Raw genomic sequence first — 21,175 nt, forward strand, 5'->3', positions numbered from 1 at the left:
GGGATGTATCAAGCAGGGAAGTGTATAAAGCAGGGGGATGTATAAAGCAGGGGGATGTATAAAGCAGGGGGGTGTATAAAGCAGGGGGTTGTATGAAGCAGGGGGGTGTATAAAGCAGGGGGGTGTATAAAGCAGGGGGGTGTATAAAGCAGGGGAGTGTATAAAGCAGGGGGATGTATCAAGCAGGGGAGTGTATAAAGCAGAGGAGTGTATAAAGCAGGGGATGTACAAAGCAGGGGATGTACAAAGCAGGGGATGTACAAAGCAGGGGATGTACAAAGCAGGGGAGTGGTTAAAGCAGGGGGGTGTATCAAGCAGGGGGATGTATCAAGCAGAGGAGTGTATAAAGCAGGGGATGTACAAAGCAGGGGGGTGTACAAAGCAGGGGGGTGTACAAAGCAGGGGGGTGTACAAAGCAGGGGGGTGTACAAAGCAGGGGGGTGTACAAAGCAGGGGGGTGTACAAAGCAGGGGGGTGTACAAAGCAGGGGGGTGTACAAAGCAGGGGGGTGTACAAAGCAGGGGGGTGTACAAAGCAGGGGGGTGTACAAAGCAGGGGGGTGTACAAAGCAGGGGGGTGTACAAAGCAGGGGGGTGTACAAAGCAGGGGGGTGTACAAAGCAGGGGGGTGTACAAAGCAGGGGGGTGTACAAAGCAGGGGGGTGTACAAAGCAGGGGGGTGTACAAAGCAGGGGGGTGTACAAAGCAGGGGGGTGTACAAAGCAGGGGGGTGTACAAAGCAGGGGGGTGTACAAAGCAGGGGAGAGTACAAAGCAGGGGGGTGTACAAAGCAGGGGGGTGTACAAAGCAGGGGAGAGTACAAAGCAGGGGAGAGTACAAAGCAGGGGAGCGTATATAGCAGGAGGGCGTATAAAGCAGGGGGGCGTATAAAGCAGGGGGACGTATAAAGAAGGGGGACGTATAAAGCAGGGGGGGGATAAAGCAGGGGGATGTATCAAGCAGGGGGGTGTATGAAGCAGGTGGGTGTATGAAGCAGGTGGGTGTATGAAGCAAGGGAGTGTATGAAGCAGGGGAGTGTATAAAGCAGGGGAGTGTATAAAGCAGGGGAGTGTATAAAGCAGGGGAGTGTATAAAGCAGGGGAGTGTATAAAGCAGGGGAGTGTATAAAGCAGGGGAGTGTATAAAGCAGGGGGGTGTATAAAGCAGGGGGGTGTATAAAGCAGGGGGGTGTATAAAGCAGGGGGGTGTATAAAGCAGGGGGGTGTATAAAGCAGGGGGATGTACAAAGCAGGGAAGTGTGTAAAGCAGGGGAGTGTATAAGGCAGGGGAGTGCATAAAGCAGAGGGATGTCTAAAACAGAGGAGTGTATAAAGCAGGGGGGTGTATAAAGCAGGGGAGTGCATAAAGCAGGGGGATGTACAAAGCAGGGCAGAGTATAAAGCAGGGGGGTATAAAGCAGGGGAGTGCATCAAGCAGGGGAGTGCATAAAGCAGGGGAGTGCATAAAGCAGGGGAGTGCATAATGCAGGGGGATGTATAAAGCAGGGGGTGTATAAAGCAGGGGGGTGTATAAAGCAGGGGGGTGTATAAAGCAGGGGGGTGTATAAAGAAGGTGGGTGTATAAAGTACAGGGATGTATGAAGCAGGGGGATGTATGAAGCAGGGGGATGTATGAAGCAGGGGGATGTATGAAGCAGGGGGATGTATGAAGCAGGGGGATGTATGAAGGAGGCGGATGTATGAAGCAGGCGGATGTATGAAGCAGGCGGATGTATAAAGCTGGGGGATGTATAACGCAGGAGAGTGTATAAAGCAGGGGGGTGTATAAAGCAGGGGGGTGTATAAAGCAGGGGGGTGTATAAAGCAGGGGGGTGTATAAAGCAGGGGGATGTATAAAGCAGGGGAGTGTATCAAGCAGGGAAGTGTATCAAGCAGGGGGATGTATAAAGCAGGGTGGTGTATAAAGCAGTGGAGTGTATAAAGCAGGGGAGCATATAAAGCAGTGGGGTGTATAAAGCAGGGGAGTGCAGAAAGCAGGGGGATGTACAAAGCAGGGCAGAGTATAAAGCAGGGGAGTGTGTAAAGCAGGGGAGTGTGTAAAGCAGGGGAGTGTGTAAAGCAGGGGAGTGCATAAAGCAGGGGAGTGCATAAAGCAGGGGAGTGCATAATGCAGGGGGATGTATAAAGCAGGGGAGTGTGTAAAGCAGGGGAGTGTGTAAAGCAGGGAACTGTGTAAAGCAGGGGAGTGTATAAGGCAGTGGAGTGCATAAAGCAGGGGAGTGCATAATACAGGGGGATGTATAAAGCAGGGGAGTGTTCGTCGGAGGAGGAGCAGTCTCTGTCAGGGAGAGAACCTGAGAACGTCTAAGACACTCAGAAGGTAAGTGATTTTTACTTTTATACCTTTTTCAAATTGTGTGTGTCGGGGGGAAACTGCAGTGACATCACAGAAAAGCTGTGGCCTGAGTGGCTGGTTGGGAATCTACACTAAATTAAAAAAATTAAGCATTGGTAACTAATTAAACATAATTACTGAAGTACAATTTAGTGGGATATCTAAGCCAGAGATCGGAGAGTACTATATTTAGCTTTCGCATTTCTATTAGAAATCTAGTGCTAGGAAACAGTAACTTTGAAATTTTAAAAAATATATTAAAAAATAAATAAAAATTTTAATTTTAATTTTAATTAATTGACGCAATGTCAGTTAGAGGGGTGCAGTGCTCTGACTGTGAGATGTGGCAGGTCCGGGAGGCTTCCAGCGTCCCGGATGGCTTCATCTGCAGAAAGTGCACCCAACTGGAGCTCCTCACAGACCGCATGGTTCGGTTGGAGCAGCAATTGGATGCACTTAGGAGCATGCAGGTGGCGGAAAGCGTCATAGATCGCAGTTATGTAAATGTGGTCACACCCAAGGTGCAGGCAGAGAAATGGGTGACCACCAGAAAGGGCAGGCAGTCAGTGCAGGAATCCCCTGTGGTTGTCCCCCTCTCGAACAGGTATACCCCTTTGGATACTGTCGGGGGGGGGATAGCCTATCAGGGGAAAACAGCAGCAGCCAGAGCAGTGGCACCACGGCTGGCTCTGATGTTCAGAAGGGAGGGTCAAAGCGCAGAAGAGTAATAGTAATAGGGGACTCTATAGTCAGGGGCACAGATAGGCGCTTCTGTGGACGTGAAAGAGACTCCAGGATGGTATGTTGCCTCCCTGGTGCCAGGGTCCAGGATGTCTCCGAATGGGTAGAGGGCACCCTGAAGGGGGAGGGCAAACAGGCAGAGGTCATTGTACATATTGTTACTAACGACATAGGCAGGAAGGGGCATGAGGTCCTGCAGCAGGAGTTCAGGGAGCTAGGCAGAAAGTTAAAAGACAGGACCTCGAGGGTTGTAATCTCGGGATTACTCCCTGTGCCACGTGCCAGTGAGGCTAGAAATAGGAAGATAGAGCAGCTAAACACGTGGCTAAACAGCTGGTGTAGGAGGGAGGGTTTCCGTTATCTCGAGCACTGGGAGCTCTTCCGGGGCAGGTGTGACCTGTATAAGAAGGACGGGCTGCATCTAAACCGGAGAGGCATAAATATCCTGGCCGCGAGGATTGCTAGTGTCACACGGGAGGGTTTAAACTAGTATGGCAGGGGGGTGGGCACGGGAGCAATAGGTCAGAAGGTGAGAGCATTGAGGGAGAACTAGGGAATAGGGACAGTGTGGCTCTGAGGCAGAGCAGACAGGGAGAATTTCCTGAACACAGCGGGTCTGGTGGCCTGACGTGCATATGTTTTAATGCAAGAAGTATTACGGGTAAGGCAGATGAACTTAGAGCTTGGATTAGTACTTGGAACTATGATGTTGTTGCCATTACAGAGACCTGGTTGAGGGAAGGGCAAGATTGGCAGCTAAACGTTCCAGGATTTAGATGTTTCAGGCGGGATAGAGGGGGATGTAAAAGGGGAGGCGGAGTTGCGCTACTGGTTCAGGAGAATATCACAGCTGTACTGCAGGAGGACACCTCAGAGGGCAGTGAGGCTATATGGGTAGAGATCAGGAATAAGAAGGGTGCAGTCACAATGTTGGGGGTTTACTACAGGCCTCCCAACAGCCAGCGGGAGATAAAGGAGCAGATAGGTAGACAGATTTTGGAAAAGAGTAAAAACAACAGGGTTGTGGTGATGGGAGACTTCAACTTCCCCGATATTGACTGGGACTCACTTAGTGCCAGGGGCTTAGACGGGGCGGAGTTTGTAAGGAGCATCCAGGAGGGCTTCTTCAAACAATATGTAGACAGTCCAACTAGGGAAGGGGCGGTACTGGACCTGGTATTGGGGAATGAGCCCGGCCAGGTGGTAGATGTTTCAGTAGGGGAGCATTTCGGTAACAGTGACCACAATTCAGTAAGTTTTAAAGTACTGGTGGACAAGGATAAGAGTGGTCCTAGGATGAATGTGCTAAATTGGGGGAAGGCTAATTATAACAATATTAGGCGGGAACTGTTTGCACTGAGTGCTGAGGTTTGCACTGAGTGCTGAATTTGGTGCTTTTTGAGTGCTATAGTAAGAGTTTGGTGACCGAGTGAGTGCTGAATTTGGTGCTTTTTGAGTGCTATAGTAAGAGTTTGGTGACCGAGGGAGTGCTGAATTTGGTTCTTTTTGAGTGCTATAGTAAGAGTTTGTTGACCGAGGGAGTTAGGTGAGGAGGGAGTAAGGTGCTCCTTTCATTTTGTTTCCGACATTTTCGCAAAGATTGCGAAGAGAGCCAGGAGTTTACAGAAAGTGTAGCTGACTGGGAGCAGAGTCGGAGGGCGGAGATCTAGTTAGTCCACAGGGCAGCTATATTCTGTCAGGTAAGAAGGGATGGAGGCTAGGCCAGTTGCATGCTCCTCCTGTAGGATGTGGGTGGTGAGGGATACCACCGGTGTCCCCGCTGACTATACCTGCGGGAAGTGCACCCAACTTCAGCTCCTCAAAGACCGTGTTAGGGAACTGGAGCTGAAGCATAAGTCCCCAGGGCCTGATGGGATATACCCCAGAATACTGAAGGAGGCTGGAGAGGAAATTGCTGAGGCCTTGACAGAAATCTTTGGATCCTCGCTGTCTTCAGGGGATGTCCCGGAGGACTGGAGAATAGCCAATGTTGTTCCTCTGTTTAAGAAGGGTAGCAAGGATAATCCCGGGAACTACAGGCCGGTGAGACTTACTTCAGTGGTAGGGAAATTACTGGAGAGAATTCTTCGAGACAGGATCTACTCCCATTTGGAAGCAAATGGACGTATTCGTGAGAGGCAGCACGGTTTTGTGAAGGGAAGGTCGTGTCTCACTAACTTGATAGAGTTTTTCGAGGAGGTCACTAAGATGATTGATGCAGGTAGGGTAGTGGATGTTGTCTATATGGACTTCAGTAAGGCCTTTGACAAGGTCCCTCATGGTAGACTAGTACAAAAGGCGAAGTCACACGGGATCAGGGGTGAGCTGGCAAGGTGGATACAGAACTGGCTCGGCCATAGAAGGCAGAGAGTAGCAATGGAAGGATGCATTTCTAATTGGAGGGCTGTGACCAGTGGTGTTCCACAGGGATCAGTGCTGGGACCTTTGCTCTTTGTAGTATATATAAATGATTTGGAGGAAAATGTAACTGGTCTGTTTAGTAAGTTTGCAGACGACACAAAGGTTGGTGGAATTGCAGATAGCGATGAGGACTGTCGGAGGATACAGCAGGATTTAGATTGTTTGGAGACTTGGGCGGAGAGATGGCAGATGGAGTTTAATCCGGACAAATGTGAGGTAATGCATTTTGGAAGGTCTAATGCAGTAGGGAATATACAGTGAATGGTAGAACCCTCAAGAGTATTGAAAGTCAAAGAGATCTAGGAGTACAGGTCCACAGGTCATTGAAAGGGGCAACACAGGTGGAGAAGGTAGTCAAGAAGGCATACGGCATGCTTGCCTTCATTGGCCGGGGCATTGAGTATAAGAATTGGCAAGTCATGTTGCAGCTGTATAGAACCTTAGTTAGGCCACACTTGGAGTATAGTGTTCAATTCTGGTCGCCACACTACCAGAAGGATGTGGAGGCTTTAGAGAGGGTGCAGAAGAGATTTACCAGAATGTTGCCTGGTATGGAGGCATTAGCTATGAGGAGCGGTTGAATAAACTCGGTTTGTTCTCACTGAAACAAAGGAGGTTGAGGGGAGACCTGATAGAGGTATACAAAATTATGAGGGGCATAGACAGAGTGGATAGTCAGAGGCTTTTCCCCAGGTTAGAGGGGTCAATTACTAGGGGGCATAGGTATAAGGTGAGAGGGGCAAGGTTTAGAGTAGATGTACGAGGCAAGTTTTTTACGCAGAGGGTAGTGGGTGCCTGGAACTCGCTACCGGAGGAGGTGGTGGAAGCAGGGACGATAGTGACATTTAAGGGGCATCTTGACAAATACATGAATAGGATGGGAATAGAGGGATACGGACCCAGGAAGTGTAGAAGATTGTAGTTTAGTCGGGCAGCATGGTTGGCACGGGCTTGGAGGAGCGAAGGGCCTGTTCCTGTGCTGTACATTTCTTTGTTCTTTGTTTGTTTGTATCAAGCAGGGGGGTGTATCAAGCAGGGGGGGGGTGTCAAGCGGGGGGGGGGGGGGGGGGTGTCAAGCAGGGGGGGGGGGGTCAAGCAGGGGGGGGGTGTCAAGCAGGGGGGGGGTGTCAAGCGGGGGGGGGTGTCAAGCAGTGGGTTGGTGTCAAGCAGGGGGGGTGTCAAGCGGGGGGGGTGTCAAGCAGGGGGGGGGGGTGTCAAGCGGGGGGGGTGTCAAACAGGGGGGTGCGTCAAGCAGGGGGGTGCGTCAAGCAGGGGGGTGCGTCAAGCAGGGGGGTGCGTCAAGCAGGGGGGTGCGTCAAGCAGGGGGGTGCGTCAAGCAGGGGGGTGCGTCAAGCAGGGGGGTGCGTCAAGCAGGGGGGTGCGTCAAGCAGGGGGGTGCGTCAAGCAGGGGGGTGCGTCAAGCAGGGGGGTGCGTCAAGCAGGGGGGTGCGTCAAGCAGGGGGGTGCGTCAAGCAGGGGGTGCGTCAAGCAGGGGGGTGCGTCAAGCAGGGGGGTGCGTCAAGCAGGGGGGTGCGTCAAGCAGGGGGGTGCGTCAAGCAGGGGGGTGCGTCAAGCAGGGGGGTGCGTCAAGCAGGGGGGGTGCGTCAAGCAGGGGGGGTGCGTCAAGCAGGGGTGTGCGTCAAGCAGGGGGGGTGCGTAAAGCAGGGGGGGTGCGTAAAGCAGGGGGGGTGCGTAAAGCAGGGGGGGTGCGTAAAGCCGGGGAGTGCGTAAAGCCGGGGAGTGTGTATCCCAATGGAGTGTATAAACCAGGGGAGTGTATGGAACCAGGGGAGGATGCACAACAAGAGTGTGTGTAAAATGAGGAGAGTGTACAGCAGTTGAGTGCTCAAACCAGATGAGTGTGAAACCAGGACAGCATGTAAACCAGAGGAGTGTGTGAAACTAGCGTGGTGTAAACCAGGGGATTGTGTAAATCAGGGGATTGCTTCACAGTGCCAGGTTCCAAGGTTTGATTCCCGCTTGGGTCGCTGCCTGTGCAGAGTCTGCACGTTTTCCCTGTGTCTGTGTGGGTTTCCTCCGGATGCTACGGTTTCCTCCCACAAGTCCCGAAAGACATGCTTGTTATGTGAATTGGACATTCCCCCAATATTTTGTTTTCTGACTTGTCTCAGTAGAAACTTACGAATAATTCTGTATTTTTATATCAGCTGTACGATCTGACTTTTTACTTGCACCAAAGGTTCACAACTTGTGAGATTAAAGTGCTTCTGATACATTTTAATCCAACAAAGTTACAAAAAAATGCAAATGGATACTTACACATTGCTGAATCTGTACCTAATTAATTCTACACTGATTACTTTACGAAAAGCTATTATCACAACAAGTTGATCCAACGTTCCATGATATGGCGGGGGGGCGAATTGTGGAAAATTATCCCGCCTGCCCTCTCGTGTATCACTGTTGGATTGGACATGTTTATCTGGGACTTGAGGTCAATGTGAGTCTGACTGCTTCTGTTCTCTGTGACGGTGGAGTTGATGTTGTGTTTGTGTCTCTGCAATGTTGGATTAATATTGTACTTACTGTCAGTTAGAAGGAGACGTGTACATTCACGTTGCTGCGGAATCATCATCTTGGAACTCATCTCTTCATCTGTTGAACTGGGTGGAAGATAACATATCTCTTGTAAATCAGGGCCAGATGAGGCCAATGATAGATCAATCTATTCTTTCAATTGATAATCAGTAAAATAAAGAAAATACTCTCCAAATCCTAACCCAGAATCAGACAATAAGCCAGGCCCAGAAAGAGCTCTCCCCTCCCCCCGCTCACTCCAAGTCCCGGAACAAGATCGTGCTCCGCTGCGCCTCTTGCAAACAGCCCCCGATTCTCCCTGAACTCCCCCCAAGTCAGTAATGATCTCTGAGCCTCTTTGCTCACACTCCCAGATGGATGTGCTGCTGCAATGAGAACGCTGTTCCTGGGCTGGAGGGGCTGCACATGCGCTCTCACCCTCAGTGACGACAGGCAGGGGGCGGGGTTACGCCGGGCGTGCGCACATCCCCGCAGCAATTCCGCATTGTGAACCAATGGGAATATTCCCCATTTCACTGTCATCACATATAGAGCAAAACCTCCTATAGAGCCCGTGTTGGGGGCAGTGTGTGTGGTTTTTTTTTTTCGGGTTTAACAACTGTCATAATATTTTTGTGGTTTGTTTTTTTTCCCTTGTGTTTTTTTTCCTCGTGAGTGATGACCTGCTGCATTTATCTCCACGCAGCAGGATTAAAACCCTGCATCCACCGACTATTCTGGAGTGATGCACGGCGTGACAACGAAAGTAAAAATACAAAAATTAACTGAGGGACAAAAGCAAACCGGGGGGTGCTCCAAAAAGAAAGCAACTGGAGCAGAGCCCAAAAAGGAATCAGAAAGGAAACGGAAACGTAACAAAACCCGTTAAATTAAAGTGTGAAAATCAGGGTTGATGAGGCAGTCCAACCCCTACGGTGGCCACCGAGCACGGAAGGCCTCAAGTGTGCTCGTGGTCACCACAAGCTCCCACTCCAGGGACACCCGGCCGCGAACGAGGCTGCGGAGGAGGGGCAGACAGTCAGGCCGGACGACCCCCTCGGTCACCCGCTGCCTGGACCTATTAATGGCAAGTGTGGCCAGGAACAGGAGCAGGTTCACAAGGGGGTCCTCTGCCTTCCCCGCTTCCCCACCTTCCCACACCAGATGTCCATCGATCAGGAGCGTGGGGCTTAAGTACAAAGAAAACCTCAACAACAATATCGTCAAAAAACTAAAAAAGGAGTGCAGCCTAAGACAGACAACAAACACATGCTCCACAGACTCCACCAGGCCGCAAAAGTGGCAGGTCTCTGGGGAGGCCGTGTGGCGATTTAACCGATGGTTGCACGACACGGCCTTGTGCAGCACCCTCCACCCCAGGTCCCCAAGTCTTATAGGGAAGAAGCCTCCGTAGAGGGAACTCCAGTTGGGACCTCCGCTGCCGGACAGCAGCAAGGCACGCCAAGTCGTGTCCGGATGGCGGGCGAGGGCAAGGAGGTGGAAGGTGTGCAGCAGCAGGCCGTACAGGAAACCCATCTGCGCGGTACGAAAAGGCAGGGGGGGTGTCGACATGAAGCGACTGGGGTTGTGGGGTACCGGCGCCTGAAAGGGGTTCCGGGGCCTGGGACCAGCGTGGCATTCCGTCCGAGCAGACGTCCGCTCAGACGAGATGCCACCGCACAACTGCGCCGTCTCGAGACCAAGGGGCCGAGCACGACCGTTTTGAGGCCTCGGATGGGCTTGGCCGCGTGCTGGATGGACACAGCACCGCGCTCGGCGAGCTCGTAGGGCGTCATCCAGTCCACTCCTCTGCCACCCTGCACGTCCCCGATCCTGGTCACCCAGACATCCACAGCCCTCCGCTCCGCCAGCCACCGGAATGGATATTGGCTGAGGTGCGGATTCCTGAGCAGCGGCTCCCTTATGAGAGCCACTACTCCTGACAGCGGAGAGCTGTGGCACGTGGGGACCCTGTTCCTGACTTTGAGACGGTCCTGGTACAAGACGGGCAGCGCCAACAAAGAATTCTGAAGACCTTGCTGGTCAACGTCGTAGTTCAGGCCGTGCACCTGGCAGAAGAAATATGTCGCCCGGGCACACCATCGTGGAGGAGGCTCAATGTACAGGTATCGCTGCAGAGTCTGAAGGCGTAAAGTCGTGATCTGGATGCGAAGGCACACCAGCGCCTGACCGCCCTCCGTAAGCGGGAGACTCCAGACCTCCGCAGCGACCCAGTGCAATACATTTTCCCAGAAGAACCGAATCAGAGTTCTCTGGATGCCTGTGACAAAGTCAGGGGGAGGGGTCAAAGTGACCAGCCAGTACCACAACATGGAGGCTATCAGCTGGTTTATGATGAGAACTCGACCCCTGTAGGACATCACTCGGAGCAGTCCTGTCCAGCGACCCAGGCGAGCGGTGACCTTGGTCTCCAACTCCTGCCAGTTCGCCGGCCAGGCTTCCTTTGCTGGGCAAAGATAGACTCTCAAGTCGAGGATGTTGGTCTAAGTAGAGGATGTTGGTCCGGCTCCAACTGAAGGGCCTGAGCTCCTCTGGGAGGGGGTCCATCTGCCATGGACCGACCAGGAGTCCGGAACATTTAGCCCGGTTGATCCCAGCTGAAGATGCGGCGGAGTACACAGCCTGGCACTCTCGCATCCTTCGCAGGTCACCGGGGTCAATGAACATGAGCAGCACATCATCAGCGTAAGCCAAAACGACCACCGCCATGCCCAGCTCACGCAGAACCAGCCCCGACAACCTCTTCCGCAGGAGGCGCAGGAAAGGCTCCACGCAGAGAGAATAAAGTTGGCCGGGCAAGGGGCAGCCCTGACGCACACCTCTCCCAAAGCGAAGGGGCGCTGTCAGGGACAGGTTAACCTTAATCAGACACTCCAAGGCAGCGTACAGTAATCGGATCCGGGCGACAAAGTGCGTCCTGAACCAGAAGGCTCGCAGAGGCCCGAGCAAATAATCGTGCCCCACCCTGTCGAACGCCCTCTCCTGGTCAAGAGACAGGTAGGCGCTCAACATCCCAGTCATCTGGGAATGATGGATGTCCCGGACCAGATGGATATTATGGTAAATGGTGCGGTCCGGGACGGTGTGGGACTGTCAGGGTGGATCATGGTAAATGGTGCGGTCCGTGACGGTGTGGGACTGTCAGGGTGGATCATGGTAAATGGTGCGGTCCGGGACGGTGTGGGACTGTCAGGGTGCATCATGGTAAATGGTGCGATCCGGGACGGTGTGGGACTGTCAGGGTGGATCATGTGGTCCAGCACAGGGCCACGGCGCAAAGACATGACTGTGGCAATTATTTTGTAGTCCGTGCTGAGGAGGGAGACCGCTCGCCTGTTTTTGGGTCGGCGGAAATCCCCTTTCTTGGGCAGCAGGGCAACAACGGCCCTGCGCCACGAAAGGGGCACCTCCCCGGTCACGATACATTCCCCAGGACCCCCGCGTAGTCGCTCCCCAGGACGTCCCAGCATGCACTGAAGAACTCCGCGGTCAGCCCGTCCAGCCCTGGGGTCTTGCCCCTTGACAAGCTGTCGAGGGTGCCGGTCTTGATGATTGACGGTTTGGTCGAGACCCCGACGCCCTCCGGGCCGACCTGCGGCAGGTCCTCCCGCAGAACTCTGCAAGCGTCCTCGCTGCACGGATCCGGAGTATAGAGGTCAGGATAAAAGTCCCTGATTAGGGTCCTGACCCCCTCCGGATCCGAGACGAGGGACCGTCGTCGGCCGACTGGCCCTGCATCCTCTTTCCAGCGAGTAGAAGGGGGAGCCACGGTCCATGTCTGTCAGGAGACGGATCCGTGACCTCACATACGCGCCGTGGGACCCGACAAGTTGCAGGTCCCGCAGCACGCCCGTCTTCTCCCTGTACAGCAGCCCCAGGGCCGGGTCCTCATCCGGCTGAGGGAGACGTGACTCCAGATGGAAGACTTCTTCAGCCAATTTGGCGATCATGTATTTCCGCCCCGGCATCGACCGCTTTGTGTACCCCTGACAGAAGGCGCGGACATGAGTCTTGCCCAAGTCCCACCATAGCCTCAAGGAGGGGAAGCCACCCTGCTTCTTTCTCCAGCCGGCCCAGAAACGGCAAAGCGATTCCAGGAACCTCTTGTCCTCCAGCAGCAGGTTGTTAAAGTGCCAGTACGCGGACCGTGCCTGAGCGCGGAGCTGGCCGAGCCCCGCCCACACCAGGAGTCCCCCGAGGAACAGAACAGCCTGTCGCTGCTCCCCCTGGTCCGAGTCGATCCCACCCCCAGGATCACCCTCAGGCGGGTTCCTCGCAGGCCCCCCCCCCCTCGATTCAGAGTCCGTGGCGACACCGACCCCGCCATCGATGCCGGGCCCTCGGAGAGACCCCCTGGAACAGCTCCGGGATGGATCCTGGGCTCCTTCGCATCGTCTGCTTGGGCCTTGTGAGCGGGAGCCTTCCTCGCCGTCGCCCGCCCACGACCCGAAGATATAGGGGCTCTGATGGCTGCCGCAGGCCCCCAGCGATGAACAAAAGGTATTCGGGGAGTAAAACTGCACCGGGCAGAACAAGCATTTGGGGGGTCACGTCTCCGCCCGCCCCCAGGCCTCCCTGCTCGGGGGACGACGGCAGCTCGGTCACATCAGCGGCTGCTTTGGCCTTCTTTTTAACGGGGCTGGGCATCAGGGTGATGGAAATAAACACAGGAGATACCCAACCCCGCTCGCCTGGGGAGGGGGTAGCAAGATCCACCACCATCTCCAACCCAAGCCGCTGGCGCTTGCGGTGGGCAAGCTGGTGTTGCTGCGGGGCCACTACTGCTGGAAGGCCCTCGGCAGCAACCCCCCCCACCCTCTGCAATGCCCCCCCCCCTCCGCATCGCCGAGCCCCTGGGACTGTGGTGGGGCCGGAACAGCATCCAGCTCGCGACTGTACACAGGGTCCCCACCGCCCGTGTGTTGGTCTCTCCAGACCCCTCATGTTGTTGTGAGGTGGCGGCGGCATCGCGAGGTGAGGCTGCGGCCTCTGTGTTGGTTGGGACGGGCACGGGGTCAGTACTCGTGATGGGGCCAAGGTGTGGGTGGGCCCGGTCCGACCATCGCGCCGTCTTCCGTTTGGCCTTTTTAGGCCGCCAACAGCCGAGGTGTTGTCAGGGGCCGGCTGCTGGGCAGACAGAGGTGGTAGAGGAGAGGGGGGCAGTGCCTGCCGTGGCCGCCCTGGAGATGTTGTTGGCAGTGGCCGTTAGGGTGGGGCAGTTCCGGCGAATATGCCCCAGCCCACTTCAGGCATGGCACCGCATGCCATCCGCAGACCAGATCACTTTATGGTCCTTCCCTTGGTGGGGAGCCACAAATCCTCCCTCCATGACCTCCTCCCGGGTCAGGCAGACAAAACCCTGATGCCGGAAGGAGTATTAATGACTGAGGGAAGTGTCCCGCAGGCCGAGTGTCAGCGGCGCCACCCCGGACCTGACCTCCCCCAGGAAGTTGAGATGGGGGAGGAGGAGCTCGGTGGGGAGGTAGAGCGGGACGTTTGAAGGAGTGACACATTCGGCGGTGGCCTCCAGTGGGTCCACCACCACGTGTGCCCCACCCACTGTGAGCCCCCTTTCCAGGACACGGTAGACCACCTGCTCGGCCCGCAGGAAAAACACGGCCTGACCGGAAGATTTCCGGGGAGGGTGGAGGTGTGGGGCTAGGGTTCAGGTGTGAGCTTAGGTAGTTGGGGAGGGCTGGTTTAGCACAGTGGGCTAAGCAGCTGGCTTGTAATGCAGAACACGTCCAGCAGCGTGGGTTCAATTCCCATGCCGGACTCCCCGAACAGGCGCCGGAATGTGGCGACTGGGGCTTTTCACAGTAACTTCATTGAAGCCTACTTGTGACAATCTATTATTATTAATATGCTCTTTCCAAGGGCCGTTGCAGACTTGATGGGCCGAATGGCCACTGTAGACTCGATGAAATCTATGAACTCAGCTCCAGCTCCAGTTGAAAGCTTCTCCAGTCTCCACTTGAATTGTTGACAAACAGTTCGGAGCAGTTTGCAGCACTTTCTCTGTAATGAGCACCATGACATACTGACAAAGCTGGATTTTAAAATTCTTCTTCAGTAACTGCATGTTTACCAATAATAATTCTTATAATGTTTCATTGCTCAGGTCTCTTCTTGTAGTATGAGACCTGGTCTTGTCCTAATGTCTGAAACTGCCTTTTCCATTCTGCTTCAGTTATAAATGTTCTTATCTGTAACATATGTACTGCATCAATGACATTAGATCAGTTACTCCTGGTAAATGAAGGAAAAGTGGATGAACTGAATCAGCGGAATTTTACAGAGCAGTACTTTTAAACCGTTTTTACCTGCGACCCATTTTAACCAACCGGCTAGCCCTTGGGACCCATGCTGGCCAGCTTTTGGGACCCACACCAGCTGACCTCCGTGACCCACTATGTTCTCTTACCTTTAATCCAGTAGGTGAACTTGCTTGGTCCTTATGATCTCACTCCAATCAGGTTTAGAGGAGAGGGCAGTGCATGTATCAGGTGCAGAGCTCAGCTGGTTCCTGTGTGCTGTCTTCATCCTTTTGAGGATGAAAAATCCAACCTTGAACATGTAGATCCTTGTGATGTGTAATAGCAAAAGAATGCTTATTTTACTCCGTACTGGATACTCCTCCTAGACGCTATGCCAGAATTCTGAAAACCTCATGGAGTTGTGCCTTATTTTTAATGTGCTGTCACAGGTAAGGTGCAGAAGCTCAGTTTGTACATTTGGAGTCAGCTATAAATCAGTAAATTGAGTCTGGGGTCTCGAACTCAAAGGGAGTTTTCACCAACTAATTCTCTCTCAAAATCTGAAACTTCTCCTCTGGAAAATAGCGATAAAAACTGTTGTTCAGTGCAGCCAGTGTATCGACAGTTCCCATCCTAACCGTTTTCTTCGAGATGTCATTGCAGTGTGGGGAACATGTAGTAGGTTTGGCTTTCTACGTGCAGTTGCCTAACGTTCAATTACTTTTGGAAAGCATCAAATTCTTCACAGCGCCAAAAGCAATCATCCTCCTTCCCTGACAATTTGCGGTTCAGTGTGTTTAGAATTGAAAAGATGTCTGCAAGGTAAGACATAGAGAGCTTCCACGTTTCATCAGCAAACAAATCAGCCAGAGGAGATCCTGATTTGCATTGGCACAATTTATAAAGACATACCTTCAAATATCACCTTTATTCTGCTGTGTTCCTGTTTCCAGCTTCTTCTTAATGGGTTGTTGAGCAGAGGCCGTGGAGCTCACCCCAGCTCTGCTTTGTGTTGCTGTGGACTCTCCTCAGCGACTCTCCCATAGATTTAGATGTGTGATCCGGGCCTGCTTGTGTCTCTGACCCTCTCTTCCTTATTACAAAACCGTCCATTTTCAATTCTTCACAGCTGCCAGCTACAAAATGGAGGATCTGCTCTCTGGCGCCGCTTCAACCTGCTGTTGCTTCAAAGAAGCTGCCCTTGGACAGCCCGGTGACGTCAGGAGGAGGCGGTCCGGCCCGCTGTGTACCGCGCCTGCGCACTGCCAGATCGGGCTGAGTGGGCACGCATGCGCGGGATAGCCGGCACCCTGGAGAGTGACGTTTTATTACCAGCAGAGAGAATGTGCTGCTGCCGGCAGAGGGAGGCCCAGAGTCAGAGCAATGTGTCAATTAGGGGAATCTGACTGGCCACAGAAGTTTGTGGATGGGCGGGGTAGTTGCTCTAATTGGGTACCTGAAACAACCAATCAGATGCTCATAGATGTCTCAGCATTCTAACTTCACCAATGGCGACTTGGTCTCTCACCCATCCTTCATTAACATAGTTCACTGAGTTAGTCGAGAAAAGAACAGTTGTGTGGCAGTTCTCAGTTATTGTGTGTCTGCAGTTTGCTCTGACCATGGCTGAGGACAAGAAAGCTCCAGCTCCCAAGAAGGGCGCTCAGAAAACCCAGAAGAAGGTACCAGTGAAGGGCAACAAGAAGAGGAGACGAGCCAGGAAGGAGAGTTACTCCATCTACATCTACAAAGTGATGAAGCAGGTTCACCCCGACACCGGCATCTCCTCCAAGGCCATGAGCATCATGAACTCCTTCGTCAACGATATTTTCGAGCGCATCGCGGGTGAGGCTTCCCGCCTGGCCCATTACAACAAGCGCAGCACCATCAGCTCCCGGGAGATCCAGACCGCCGTGCGCCTGCTGCTGCCCGGGGAACTGGCCAAGCACGCCGTGTCGGAAGGGACAAAGGCGGTGACCAAGTACACCAGCTCCAAGTAAAACTGTTCTCAAACTCATCAAAACCCAACGGCTCTTTTAAGAGCCACTCGCAACTTCTGGAAAGCAGCCAAACCATCATATTTTCAATTATCAGTTTAAGAATAGCCAAATCCGTTCAAATAGCGTTTCACTGGAACATAACATCCTTCGTGCCTTGATAATGAAGTCCCATCATTTCGTGACTGCTCGGTGTCCCTGTGTCTTTGGTTTCTGACTTGGTCATATTCAGTCCTTGTCGCTAGATTTGGAGAGAATAGAACTCCAAAACCTCCCTTTCAATTTGTGTTCAGGTTCCGAAAAACCTCCCTTTCCATTTATGTTCAGGTTTACTCAATAATCGATCAGTTTATTTGGAGCACACCATTGGTGTGGGAAAACTCCATTTCAATACTGACACGAGCTCCAAATTGCTCGCTCCACTTTTAACACTGTGGAAGCAGTATACAATATGGAAACAAATTATAAAATTTTCACTTGGCCGTATATTTGACATTCTGTCGGCGACTGAGAGCGTTTTAAACAGCAGCCAGATTAAACCCGACTGGACTGTAAATTGTAAAAATATTTGAAGACAGTTTCGGATCTAAATCCACGTTCTGCAGATTCAAAACGTTTACAAAGATGCCCCCGGACATGCTGAGTTTATCCAGCACGTTCTCCTAAATTCACATTTGCCGCAACGCATTATTTTGCTTTAATTTATTTTGGGTTTGTCAGTTACAGAGAAAGCACGAAATCAGAAACTGACAGATTAAGAGAAACTGTGGTCTAGGGATAGAGAGAGAATCCAACATTTTTACACTCAAAATTCATCGATGTATTCACATTTTTCTCTTTTTTAAATCTTTTCGCGCTCTTTTAAGCTTTGAAATCAATCTTCGGTTGGAATCTGGACATTTGGCGCCCACACTTTCCGACCTCAGTACCCTGGATTGGTGCTTCAAACAGATATCTGATTGGTCAGTTTGTGCCAGGCTGCACAATGTTGTTCAGATAACCAATCAGCAATGTGTGCACCGCCATTCCTCCTGAAGCTATAAGAGAAGTGAATGTGGGCGGGTTTCCTCATTCTGTGTGAAAGTGTTTGTGAGATTGGGACAATGTCTGGAAGAGGAAAGACCAGCGGTAAAGCTCGGGCCAAGGCCAAGTCTCGCTCCTCCCGGGCTGGACTGCAATTCCCGGTGGGCCGTGTTCACAGGCACCTGAGAAAGGGCAACTATGCCCAGCGTGTGGGGGCCGGAGCCCCGGTCTATCTGGCTGCTGTGCTCGAGTATCTGACCGCTGAAATCCTCGAGCTGGCCGGCAACGCGGCCCGGGACAACAAGAAGACCCGCATCATCCCCAGGCACCTGCAGCTGGCCGTCCGCAACGACGAGGAGCTCAACAAGCTGCTGGGAGGGGTGACCATCGCTCAGGGCGGGGTGCTGCCTAATATCCAGGCCGTGCTGCTGCCCAAGAAAACCAGCGCTGGCGCCGGCAAGAAGTGAAGCGACCATTCTTTAATCTAATAACACAAAGGCTCTTTTCAGAGCCACTCACTTTATCTGAAAAAGAGCGAATTATTTTTTCACACGAGATTCTGCTCTGCTACTTAATATGAAAATATTTAACGCTTTATGGTATCAACCCGTAGCGCGTTCCAATAATATTGAAATAAGGAAGCCTGCGATCTGATCTATCCTGTAGAGTTTCTGCAATGGCTATCTAAGTGGGTTACTATGTGACTCGTTTCTTACTCAGGACCGGGAATAATCTAATCCGGGCTGGTTTAACACAGGGCTAAAGAGCTGGTTTTTAAAGCAGGACGGTTCAATTCCCTACCAGCGTCCCCGCACATGCGGCGGAATGTGGTCGTGTCACAGTAACTTTATTTGAAGCCTACTACCGATGCTTATATTCGAAATCACGTCAAATTAGTATTGGGTGTTGAAGCTCTTTTCCTGACAGACTTGGTGGCTCTTAAAAGAGCCTTTGTTGCTGTTGGTGATGAAGCCGGGCTTTAGGCGCGTTCCCCGCGGATGCGGCGGGCCAGCTGGATGTCTTTGGGCATGATGGTGACTCGCTTGGCGTGGATGGCGCACAGGTTGGTGTCCTCAAAGAGCCCCACCAGGTAAGCCTCGCTGGCCTCCTGCAGGGCCATGACGGCGGAGCTCTGGAAGCGCAGGTCTGTCTTGAAGTCCTGAGCGATCTCTCGCACCAGGCGCTGGAAGGGCAGTTTGCGGATCAGCAGCTCGGTGGATTTCTGGTAGCGGCGGATCTCCCTCAGAGCCACAGTGCCGGGTCTGTAGCGATGGGGCTTCTTCACTCCGCCCGTGGCTGGAGCGCTCTTGCGGGCCGCTTTGGTAGCCAGCTGTTTGCGAGGAGCTTTGCCTCCGGTCGATTTGCGCGCTGTCTGCTTGGTCCTGGCCATGATGTGAAACTGGGGGAAACGCACACGCTGAGAATGCTGGCGCCGCTCTCTCGCTGCCTATTTAAGACATTATAGTGACCGCCCACTTCTCCTCATTGGATGCAGCCCGATCCCGTGGACAAGTTTGAAAAGAGCGATGATTGGGAAGGATATCAGGGCCCTGATTGGTGGACCTGCAACTGACACCCCATCAATTTCAAAAAGCCCGCCAATTTCACAGGGACAAGGAACGGATATTTGAGAAAACTGACAAACTCAACCTCAAGTTGTAAATATCAAAAACTTCTCAATGATTCCTGGTCCCATTTTTGTCTCAGATTCGACCCACTGCCTGAGCACCCGGATTAAATTCAGATTCACTCCCTGATTGTTCTACAACAGACTGGGATAAAGCTCCTATTGAGGGGCGGAATTCTGTCTCATTTTTATCTGATCAGCGATATCGGTTCTTTCAATGCAAAGAGCGATAGGTATTAAAGGGAAAATTGGCTGATTCGTTCAGCGACTGTTCTGGGGGAGATGGAAGGAGGAGGCGGTGTTTACAGATCAGTTATGTAAATAGTGTCTCTGATCAATGTCAGTGTTCATTGTGCGCGGTTACAGGTTTGACCTCGGAGAATGGTTTCGTATTTCAGACTGTACAACTATGTCGCCGAATTATAGAATTTATACTGCAGGAGACCATTCGGCCCATCGAATCTGCACCGGCTCTTCAAGAGTGAAAACAGAAATCAATGCTCGGAAAGGATTTCCTGGTCTAACGCCACCCGTTTTAACAGGAAATCGATGTTTCCAAGCTATGAGTCGCTAAACCAGCTCGATGAGTTATGCTGCTGCCATTCTATGGTCAGTGGTCTCATTGTGAGGATTTGGGCGGCTCTTAAAAGAGCCTTTGGATTTTGTTATATCGTCAAATTGACTTTCTCAGCCGCCGAATCCATAGAGAGTGCGGCCCTGGCGTTTAAGAGCGTAAACCACATCCATGGCGGTGACGGTCTTGCGCTTGGCGTGTTCAGTGTAGGTGACTGCATCCCTGATCACATTCTCCAGGAAAACCTTCAGCACCCCGCGAGTCTCCTCATAGATCAAACCCGAGATGCGCTTAACCCCGCCACGGCGAGCCAGGCGGCGGATTGCTGGTTTGGTGATGCCCTGGATATTATCGCGAAGCACTTTGCGGTGCCGCTTTGCTCCGCCTTTACCCAGTCCTTTGCCTCCTTTCCCTCTGCCAGACATAATGCTTGTTCAGTCAAATCGCTGCTGAATGAGACGAGCTGCTGCTCTTTCCTTTATTATACAGCCCGCCCCGACCTGACTGAGAGAGAGAGGCGGGGAGCAGACTGACTGACAGACAGAGCAGTGAAATGTCTTTGATCATCCAGCTCCGCCTCCTGCCTGCTCCAACCCACATTTTATATTCCAAACAGAAGTGAAAAGAGCGCGCTGAACAACACGTACAAACTGCAACATCAGATAGCAGCTAGTTAGAAACGCAGATCTATTAAATCCAGACTTGTCAGTAATATTCCCGCCTCAGTTCACTCCTTTCAAGAACCAGCCCAACTATCTGCTCCTATTTCAACCCCAGCTCCGATTCCATCCCCACACAACTCCTCTCCCAGACGGGTTGGGGATTTTACTAACATCCCTTCCAGCAGATATAAAGTGTTTAAGTTATGAGGTGGAATTTCTTCGCCATGTAACTCTTTTACAGACTCTCCCCTGAATCTGTGAATAATGAAACTAACACAAACTGTGACTGTTGCCCCGGACACATCCCCGGTTAGAAGAGGCAGCAACATCCCTGTGTTTTAGTGCAGAGTGGGGGGAGAGGCCCGGTGCAGAGCATGTCAGCGAGTGAGCGGCAATACTGGATTGACATTTCTGTCTGAAATCTGCTCCCAGCACCGGGACAGCGATTCATTGGTCGGGGGGTCAGCTCTTTCCGGAGAGATGTGGGTGGCTCTGATAAGAGCCTTTGGGTTCAGGTTTACAATTTGCTCGCCTTCTTTCACTTCTTTGCTGGTTTCTTAGCCTTTACTGATTTGACTTTGGGCTTGGCCCTCGATTGGGTCGGATTTTTTACGCCCGTGGTCTTTTTCACACGAGACCTTTTCTTCGGGGCTGCTTTCTTCGCGCTCTTTTTGGGAGTTGCCGCCTTCTTGGCTGCTGGTTTCTTGGGAGATTTCTTGGCTGCTGGTTTTTTGGGAGATTTCTTGGCTGCTGGTTTCTTGGGAGATTTCTTGGCTGCTGGTTTCTTAACTGAAGTTTTCGTGGCTGCTGTTTTCTTGGGAGATTTCTTGGCTGCTGGTTTCTTCACTGAAGGTTTCTTGCCTGCTCCGGTCTGTCTCACTTTCCCCCCTGTTGTCTTCTTAACGATCTTGAAAGAGCCGGAGGCGCCCGTGCCCTTGACCTGAGCCAAGGCGCCTTTAG

At 52.4% G+C, this 21,175-nt stretch overlaps 1 long non-coding RNA gene across 1 annotated transcript in view; it reads right to left on the reverse strand.

Moving 5' to 3' along the window:
• Nucleotides 1-14,921, reverse strand: part of LOC140400054 (uncharacterized) — a 155,026-nt gene extending 140,105 nt beyond the window's left edge. Inside the window, exons 1-2 of the long non-coding RNA XR_011938012.1 lie at nucleotides 14,500-14,921; nucleotides 8,064-8,140 (exon numbers count right to left, since the gene is read on the reverse strand). This is a non-coding gene — a long non-coding RNA (uncharacterized lncRNA). The remainder of the gene's footprint in view (nucleotides 1-8,063; nucleotides 8,141-14,499) is intronic.
• Nucleotides 14,922-21,175: the final 6,254 nt, after the last annotated feature.

Source organism: Scyliorhinus torazame, chromosome 24 (genome assembly GCF_047496885.1).
Source record: "Scyliorhinus torazame isolate Kashiwa2021f chromosome 24, sScyTor2.1, whole genome shotgun sequence".
Taxonomy (NCBI): Eukaryota; Metazoa; Chordata; class Chondrichthyes; order Carcharhiniformes; family Scyliorhinidae; genus Scyliorhinus; species Scyliorhinus torazame.